Source organism: Panthera onca, chromosome D3 (assembly GCF_046562875.1).
Source record: "Panthera onca isolate mPanOnc1 chromosome D3, mPanOnc1 haplotype 2, whole genome shotgun sequence".
Classification (NCBI taxonomy): domain Eukaryota; kingdom Metazoa; phylum Chordata; class Mammalia; order Carnivora; family Felidae; genus Panthera; species Panthera onca.
The window spans coordinates 51,487,900-51,498,306 of NC_138350.1; the positions used below are offsets into that span (position 1 = coordinate 51,487,900).

The 10,407-nt window shown below is 35.0% G+C and overlaps 1 long non-coding RNA gene across 1 annotated transcript; it reads left to right on the forward strand.

Annotated features, from left to right (window-relative positions):
* Positions 1-521: 521 nt before the first annotated feature.
* On the forward strand, positions 522-1,610 carry LOC132665112 (uncharacterized). The gene is made up of 2 exons (XR_009603977.1): positions 522-574; positions 1,493-1,610. It is a non-coding gene; the product is annotated as an uncharacterized LOC132665112 (long non-coding RNA).
* The last annotated feature ends 8,797 nt before the right edge of the window (positions 1,611-10,407 follow it).

Below are 10,407 nucleotides of genomic sequence, written 5' to 3' on the forward strand. Positions count from 1 at the left end.
AAAGGGTATAAGACATTCAGAAATGCATTCTAATGAATCTCCTGTCCTCTCACTGATATTACAGAGGCTACTGTAGGTATATGCTGTCTATTTGAATCAACACTCGTTCCCAGTGGGTCAAATCAATTCTAATTTTCACTTACTCTGTATTTGGGGGGGGGGGATAATTTTCATAGACTGCTTTCCAAGAAATTAATAATTTGGTAAATATAAACTTTTTAACTTTGGTTGGGACCTCTTTTGAAATGAATATATGTATTTTACATAAAAACAAATAGATGCTCAACATAAAACTTCTTGCCAATGTAGAAATTCTTTCTATATTGTGTAACCAACTCTCTGCTCTCAAGGAGTTCTTAATACTTGGGTCTGAATTCTATGGGTATTTAAACTTTAATTGATGAATGTACGTATTTCACCTAAATTTTCATTTTCTGGCTATGGCCCGCACTAAAAGACATTAGAGTTAATCATTGCTAAGTCCCTGGTCTCAATTGTTTTATCATACCTTTTAATTTTTCAGAAGATTAAAATAGCAAGAGCCCCTTGGAGATTCCTGTATCTAGTTTGGCAGGTGGGTAAATGGTGCTCTGGAGTGATATTCTTTCTTACAGACGAAATTGCTTCTATCATCTAAGCACCTGATAGATATCTGGACTCACGGCTTCAAATGATGGTTTCTGTGATATCTATAAAAAGCTCAGAAGGTATCCCCTGGTGGTTCCCTACCCTATGGAGAAGAAAACAGTGGGTGGAGAACCATGTCATTTTTCTTTTAAATTGTCCTCTATATCCCAGTATAATCAGATCTCATGATTTTAACAAGTGCAAAATATCTTCCCTAATGCATTTTACTTGGTCTCCCTCCAACCAGAAAGGCAATCTTGAAGTTACTCAAGATGTAATGATATCAGAATAAAACATAATCTTATTACTCATTTTCTCTTGATATTTTCAATAATTTCTTTTCAGTTAAAATTGGCGCTATGTTTAAAATAATAAAATATGTTATAGAAATAATACTGTTTCGATCAAAGCAACAACTTTCAAATTCATTAGTATAGAGAACTGTTATTTAAATTCTAAATTTCATTTTCTCATATTTTATAAATGTAAGTTAGCCACATTTCTTGAATCAAATCAATTGGTATAGAGTAAAATATTTAGAATTTTAGCTTTTAGACAAATGGCCTAATAACAAAAATTGGTTAATTTATTTCCCTTTTTCTCCAGTATTAACCTCCAGTGGGAGATTTGCATGCATTTTAACTTATCTTAAATTTATGCAGAAATAGATTAGCATTTCCTAGCAATCATTTGTTTTGCATTTTTGCTCTCAGTCATGTTTTAAACCACCTGCTGTATTTGCCTTATGTTCAAAATATGCTGTTGACAGTTACTAATAATGCTGATTAAATTTGCGTATGATGACAGGCAAAACACTAAGTAAAAACAAAACAATATAATCCTGCATTTGTTTTCTCTGTTTCAGTGGTGGCCTGAAAGAAACATCTGATTTTCAAGAGCATTGATTTATTACCATTTGGCAAGTCTTATTGAACTGATATATAGATAGTATGTGAAAGTGAATATAATTACACAATTTTCAAGTATTAGTCTATTTTGTAAAGTTAAAAATATGCATGCTGTCTAAAATAAATATCTTTAAGTTCTTTTTACATTTTCAGAAGTCATTAGAATTTGCCACTAAGACATACTATCATTAGTAAATGAAAATTTCCAAGCTGACGGCAAGCATCTTTTCTGAAGGCAAAAATTGTCAAGGCAACCATAGATTTTCCATTTTGTGTGTGTTTCTACTTTATTCTTCTTGATGTACATCTAATAAAAGCAGCACAAAGCAAATACTTTTCAAAGTTAAAAGTCGGTGATTAAGACCTGACACAAGGGACATTTGTTATACTTTATACGTCTGTATTGGATAGTAGCAAAAATGATGGATGTGGTAGGTAATTGTCCATGAAACCCATGTATTTTGACCTGAAGAATTAGCCCTGCTTTCACAAACCTTCACGGTGAATTGTGGATATCTCTGATGTTTCCATTTATTTAAGAGAAAAATATATGGATACTCATGATCCCATATCCCTTGCCACATGATTGCTTCTTGGATGCTTTTAACTTAGGGATTAATTCTTTGAATTTATTGAGGCAAAAGCAATATAAGCAAATTAGATTCAATTTATCTCTGTAAATAATGTAGAAATTATAAATTATTATGCAACATGTTCATCTATAAATGCCAAAAATATATTTTTCATTTTATATTTAACATATGGAACTAGTTTTTGTCCCTCTATGTTATCCTGATATATATCCCTATAAAGGTTTTAAAATATTTTTTAAGTTTATTTATTTATTTTGAGAGAGAATGAGAGAGACAGTGAGCACAAGCAGAGGAGAGGCAGAGAGAAGGAGAAACAGAATCCCAAGCAGGCTCTGCACTATCAGCACAGAGCCCCACGCGGAGCTTGAACTCAGGAACTACGAGATTGTGACCTGAGCTGAGATCAAGAGTTGGATGCCTAACCAATTGCACCACCCAGGCACCGTATAGAGTTTTGTATTAAGGCTGGGCATAAACATATTAAAATTAAGGACATTAAAAGTAAAGAAAATTAAGTTATATTCAACATGATGCTTTCTAACCTTTGAGAGCCCTATGTGCCAGACTTTGTGCTAATCCTTTCTATCAAAATTTATTTAATTATCATATGTGTGTGAGGTAGATGATATTATTTATTCCCACTTTGCAGATAAAGAAACCAAGGCACAAAGATTTATTTATTTATTTATTTTGTAAAAAGTAAAATGTGCTGAGTCGGCATAAGAAGAAAATTACAGTCAAATGATTTCAGAGTCGATGCTCTAACCACTCTACTACCCTACCTATTTTACTGCCAAAGAGAAGAGGGTTACTTGGAAACATTCATTAAAACTCTGATAGAGCCACTGTAGTAGTTCATTGGCTTAAACCTTTCACTTCTTTTACACATGACATAAGGAGGAGAGGAAGCAGAATCTGCAAGAAGAGAAGCTATATACGTGCCCTGGAGCCAAAGACTCTGGCTTAAAGCATTTGACTGTTAGCTCTGTAATATTTAACTTTTCTGAAACTCAGTTGTTACATCTGCTTATGGGGAAAATAATATCCATCCACAGATTTTTTTTCAGCAATGATAGTAAGGGACAGATAACAATAACATAATATTTTGAAGGTGCTGAGAGAAAATAGTTATGAAATATAAAAGTATAATATGACAATATTTATTGTCATAATAGAAAATAAAAATGGAGGCACCTCGGTGGTTCGGTTGGCTAAGCATACCACTTCAGCTCAGGTCATGATCTCATGGCTCATGAGTTCCAGTCCCACTTCAGGATTCTCTCTTTTTCCCTGTCTCTCTGCCCTTCACTCATTCATGCTGTCTTTCTCTCTGAAAAATAAATTAAAAATAAAATAAAATAAAAGTGAAATATGACAAACAACTAAACTTCTAACAAATAATGCAGCTAAGGTAAAGTTATTGCTGCGGACCCACAATAATGCATAGAATTTACCACTCACGAATCCTTGGAGAAATTCTGAAGAATGCATTTCAGAAAGAAGGAAATGGGGGCCATACAGAAGGAACGGCATGCAAATAGGAATGGCATACAAGAATTTTAACCCTGAGTCAGGCACCTTCTTCACTGAGCTTAAGATCTAGCAAGGAGGTAGACCTTAAATAATTCATTATAATTCTCCTGGGTAGGAAAATTGCTGAAATAGAAGTAGCATTCTTCTTTCTAAATGCTTAGGAGACAATGGAAACTAATATATGTCTTTTGGGTATAATTTAAAGGCCATTAAAACATTTGCACATTGAGTGTACCTGGGGTGCCTGGGTGACTCAGTGGGTTAAGCATCCAACTCTTGGTTTTGGTTCAAGTCATGATCTCATGGTTTGGTCTGTGAGTTCAAGACCCACATGGGGCTCCTCACTGACAGCACAGAGCCTGTTCAAATTCTCTCTCTCTCCCTCTCTCTTTGCCCCTTCCCTGTTCATGCGCATGTGTGCACGCATGCTCTCCCTCTCTCTCTCTCTTTCTCTCAAAATAAATAGATAAACTTAAAAAAGAAAACATTTGAATGCTGAGATGGGTACTATTTCACCACCAACTTCAACTCCTATCACTAGCCTTCAATTCCTCTCCTTCCATAGGTTCTGTCTTCCCTGGTATTTTCTCAAACACACCACACTGTTGCTTTCAATTTTACTCATATTTCTCCGGGAGACCCACACTTTCACCTACTTAATTCATTTACCTCCTTCAGATTCAGTTCTACAGTCACCTCCTCCTGTTTATTCCTTTTATTCCTTTCCTGTTTATTCCTTCCCTGTCCTAACCCACTCCTTTCCAAGTTTATTCAGTTAAGTTAGACACTCCTCTGGTGTCCTCAGAGTTTGCTCTATATAACAGCTTCTTATGTTTTCACAAATTGTATTAAACATACCTGTTTATACATTAGTATTCCTAACTAGATGTTAAAGCACCCTAGGGAAGATAATACAATATTGATAGTTTTTTTTTCAGTGATCACTCTTGGCCCCATTGGGAGAACATTGTCCTAGATGACTACCCATAATTTAAGACAAAATATCATTGGTTCTGGAGAAAACAACAAAAATGATGAAATTACCCAGATGGTATGTTGTGTTATATATCAATAACAACTACCTGAAAATACTTAACCAATAATTTAGTAAGTTGAAGGGGAAAGTGCAAAAGCAGTAATCTGTAAACATTGCTGAAGAGTCTGACATAATTCCTAAAGTTCCTAAAGATCTGTCTGCTGACAAAGTCCTTAAGATTTATAGTAGAGATTGTTTTAATTTTAATTTTTGATTTCAATTTCAAAGTTATAGAGAAGTTCTTAGCATAGTAGAAAGTACTGCCTTTTACCCTTCATCTAGATTCACCAATTGTGAGAGTTTTGTCATATTTTGTTTTTCTGTATCTCTAAATTATTATTATTAGTCCATTATTTTTACTGAACGATTTGGGAGTAACCAGAATATGTACCTCTTAATAATGAAAACATTCACTCATCTACCATCAGTATGATTATCAAATTCATGAAATTTCAATGTATACACATTATTATCTAGTACCTAGCTCATATTAAATTTGGCAGATTATCTAATAATTTCTCTATGTATTATCTTTCTGCAAACTAGAATCCAAAACAGGATCATCCATTGCATTTAATTGTCATCTCTTTTGTCTTCTTTAAACAGGAAACAGTCTTTGGTCTCTTACGACATTTCTGTTTTTGAAGATACTGATTTGTTCTTTTGGAGACCCGGGCTGTCTGGTGTTTATTCATGATTACATTCAGGTTACATATGCCTTTTTGGCAGAAGTTTGACATGAGAGGTGTTACATTCTCAGAGTATCACATTAGCAGGCACATTTTGTCAGTTTTTTCAATATTGGTGATGTTAATTTTGCTAACTTGTGAAGTTGATGACTGCCAGGTTTCTAAGTCTTAAAGTTACCACCTTCCATTGACAATATGGGAGAAAAATGGCTTAGTAAATGTTGGATTCTCCACCAAATTTTCACCCAATAATTTTAGCATCTATTAATACTTAGCTAAGTTAATTGTAAGTATAATATTTTCAAAATATTCTTTTTAAAGTTTATTTATTTATTTTGATAAACAGGGTGGGGGAGAGGGGCAGAGAGAGAGGGAGAGAATCCCAAGCAGGCTCCACACTGTCAGCCAGAGTCCTATGCAGGGATCCATCTCAGGAACCGTGAGATCATTACCTGAGCTGAAATCAAGAGCCAGATGCTTAACAGACTGAGCCACCCAGGCGCCCTCAAAAGATATTTTATCACTATTTCATTCTTCCTACATTTAGAGATTGTCATTCCACTTTAGGAAAGAGCTTTCCTATATTTTCTATTAATTAAGTAATTCATTTATTTATATTCTTATTTGTCTTATAAGTTTGAGCCCATTGATTCTTATTTTTGTCCTTGGGTTTTCATTGTATCCTTAAGGCACTCATCTGTTTCTTGGAGCCCTGGTTTATATATTTTTCTTTCTTTTCCTTTCTTCTTTCTTTCTTTCTTTCTTTCTTTCTTTCTTTCACAGAGAGAGAGAGACAGACAGAGCACGAGCAGAGGAGGGGCAGAGAGAGAGGGAGACACAGAATCTGAAGCAGGCTCCAGGCTCTGAGCTGTCAGCACAGAGCCTGACACGGGGCTTGAACCCATGTATCGTGAGATCATGACCTGAGCCAAAGTCTGACACTTAACCAACTGAGACACCCAGGCACCCCTAATCTGTTTCTTTCTGTATCCATATCAACCATGCTGGCTTTGCAGATGTGTTATTATTTGCATCATAAATTTTCTGATTGCGATGTTCACTAGATTTTTGTTTTTTTAGGTTTTTAGTTTGTTTTTGCAAATTTGGGGAATTTTATTCCAATTTTTAAAAAATTTCAACATCAAAAAATCCTATTGAAATTGGGTAAAGATTATATTGAATTTATGAATCAAAATAATGATACTTTAAGGATATTAATTTTTTTCCATCATGAGTAAGTACTAATAACTCTCAGTATTCATGAATTGAAAGATTTAACATTAAAAGATGTTAACTCTAATGAAATTAGCATAAAAATTGAAAGCAGTATTTATCAAATAACCAGCTTTTGGGCAGAAATGTCATAAAGTGATTCTAAAATTTATATGTAATATAGAAAAATAACAAGGAAAGCAAAGGCACATTTTTCAAAGAAGAAGAACAAAGTCAGAGGTAGATTCTATCAGATAAAAGGATGTATTATAACGGTGAATTAATTAAGATAGTGCAGTTTTAGGGTAAGGGGAATATTAAATAAACCAATGAAACAGAACAGAGACAGACAGACAGATATAATATGGTCTCCTGATTTATGACAAATAATACACTGAAGTGAAGTTAAAAGGCTAATATTTTCAATAAATTCTGCAGGGCCAATATTGGGTAAAATAAAAATAATATTGATTTCTGTTTTATATGATACACAATAATCTATTCCTAATAAGATTTGGGGAAAAATAAAAAAAACATTTCCATGAACATGTGGTAAGACAACATGTATTAAATAAGACACAATAATACGAGTCATAACAAAAAAAGAAAATTTATAGTTTATAAGGATATGAACTATTTCTTTAAATTTATTTATTTATTTTGAGAGAGACAGAGACAGCAGAGTGGGGAAGGGGCATAGAGAGAGGGAGAAAGAGAATCCCATGCAGGCTCTGGGCTGCCAGCACAGAGCCCGACCTGGGTTTTGAACTCACGAAGATGTGAGATCATGACCTGAGCTGAAACCAAAAGTCAGGGGCTTAACTGACAGAGACACCCAGACACCCCAACATATGAACTATATTTATAGAGAGGCAAAATTAAGACAATGAGAAGATAAGCTGCAGAGTCGGATGTGTACATAAATTCTTTTGAATCAATCAGAAAAGGGGAAAATTGGGAAAAAAAAGGGCTTGAGCTCTTAAAAACAAGAATCTCCAAATGCCCACTACCAATTAGAAAGAGGCTTGAATTCACTGATCAGCAGAGAAATACATTCAAATATAGTACAACTATATACCACCAAATTTTCTAAGGTGAAAAGACAGAAAAATGAAGCATTAACATAGCTGTGGAGTTTCTGGAATTGTCTGCAAATATTTTAATAGAAAACTGTTTGCTGATATAGAATAAAGCCATCTGTGACCATCAACAACTCTACTTCTAGATATAACCCCCCAAATATCTGTGCATATTTTCACCATAAGTCATATACAAGAATCTTCATAGAACTATTCCTGGGGCGTCTGGGTGGCTCAGTCGATTAAGCACCGACTCTCGGTTTCAGATCAGGTCATGATCTCACGGTTCGTGGGTTCAAGCCCCGCATCAGGCTCTGCACTGACAGGCTCTGCACTCACTGTGCAGAGCCTACTTGGGATTCTCTCTCATTCCCTCTCTCTCTCTGCCCATCCTCTGCTTACTCTTTCTCTCTCTCTTTCAAAAATAAATAAACTTAAAAAAGGAAAAAAAGAAAAATAATATTTGATAACTATTCCTAAAACCACCCCAAATTCCATCCATGAAAAAGTAAATTTTTGATACATTCAAATGGTGGAGTACAATATATTAATGTGGATAAAAAAACAAAACGGTAGTCAGCAACATGAATGAATCTCAAAAACAATATTCAGTAAGAAAAGTTACTAAAAAGGAGTATACACTTTGTGATTCTGTAAAGTTAAAGAACAGACAAAATGCATCGAGGGCATTAAGAGCCCAAAGACTGGTTATCTCTGTGGTGGAGAATCGAGACACTGGATTGGGACATGAGACATGTCTGCTTCTTTCTCTAGGTGCATCTTACACAGGTATGTTCACATTGTGGACATTCTTTTGCACTCTTTGAAAAATATTTTTATTAAGTTTATTTATTTATTTTGAGAGAAAGAGCACACCGGGTAGGGGCAGAGAGAGGGAAGAGAGAGAATCCCAAGCAGGCTCCACACTGTCAGCTCAGGGCCCAGCACAGGGCTTGAACTCACGAACCATGAGATCACGACCTGAGCCAAAATCAAGAGTTAGATGCTGAATCGACCAAGCCACCCAGGCGCTCCTGCACTCTTTTTAGATCTTGGCACTTTCCTCAATGTGTGTTTGTATTACACACATGGGAGAGTCTTGGCAGGAAACAAAGAGTACATCAATTATTTTAACAGAAATACTTCACTATAACCCCTTGTTCAGTACTTATTGGTAACCTAAAAAATGCAAAATGAGGAATCACATCACAGAATCTCTGCACTTGGTAGAGGGGGCTGGGGAGTGGTGACTCAACAACAGATGTGGACGTGACTTGACAACAAATGTACTTGGTGCTGGAGTCTCTAGGGGTCATGATGCAGCTGGTTTTCTAAGTGTTGCAAAAGCCCAGCATACTAACTGGGGTACAGGATATTGAGTTTAAGCAGAGAAGCAATAGCTTAATAACTGCCAAAATATAATACTACAACAAAAATCATCCTCCCCCAAGAAAGAAAAAAAAAAGACACTATTCCAGTATTAGAACAAATAATAAAAAAATTATATTATGTCCATAATTTTAATTCAGATAAGAAAACTCAGAAGACAGAAAATAAAGAGCTCCTACATCATACATTAATAAGTTATGGTGTTATAATCAAAATAAGCAAGACTAAACTTTATGTGATAAACTAAAGAACAAATACAAACCTTGCCATTAGTATCTCCAAGGCCTAATTTTCCTAAAATATAAATGGCTGCTTTTATCAATATGAAAAAGACCAGTGATCCAATAGGAAAACATGGGCAAATTATTTGAACTTGCAGTTCACAAAAAAGAATAAACATATTTCTCTTAAATATATGCACAATTCCAATTTCATTTAAGATGAAAGTTCAACGAAATTTAAAACCACATTACAATTTTATCAGACTGTTAAAGTTTGACCAAATACTAGGTTGAATAAAGATATAGAGAAATAGCAATTATATATTCCTGGTGGGAGCATAATTGCGTTCTTTCTAAAAATAATAAATATTCAAGCCATTTGACAATTTTCTCTTCCAGGAGCGTATCTATAGAGAAAAATCAAACCTACACATGTCATATTTAAAAGTGATTTATCTTATCAGAAAAAGAAAATGTTTTAATGTCTGTTAAGGAAAATATTCATTATTGTTAAGAAAAACGTGATGCTAAGTGAAATAGGTCATACAGAGAAAGACAGATACCATATGTTTTCACTCTTATGTGGATCCTGAGAAACTTAACAGAAGACCATAGCGGAGGGGAAGGGAAAAAAAAAGTTAGAGAGGGAGGGAGCCAAATCATAAGAGACTCTTAAAAACTGAGAATAAACTGAGGGTTGATGGGGGGTGGGAGGGAGGGGAAAGTGGGTGATGGGCATTGAGGAGGGCACCTGTTTGGATGAGCTGGGTGTTGTATGGAAACCAATTTGACAATAAATTTCATTAAAAAAAAAAAAAAAAAAAAAAAGGAAATACATTTGGGATGCCTGACTGGTTCAGTTGGTGAAGCATGCAACTCTTGATCTTGGAGTCATGAGTTCGAGCCACACATTAGGTGTAGAGAGTACTTAAAAATAAATAAATAAAACCACATTAAAAATTTGAATTTGTATAGGGGCACCTGGGTGGCTCAGTTGGTTGGGCGTCCAACTTCGGCTCAGTCATGATCTCATGGTGCGTGAATTCAAGCCCCGCGTGGGGCTCTGTGCTGACAGCTCACTCTCCCACTTGCACTCTGTCTCTCCTTCAAAAATAAAATA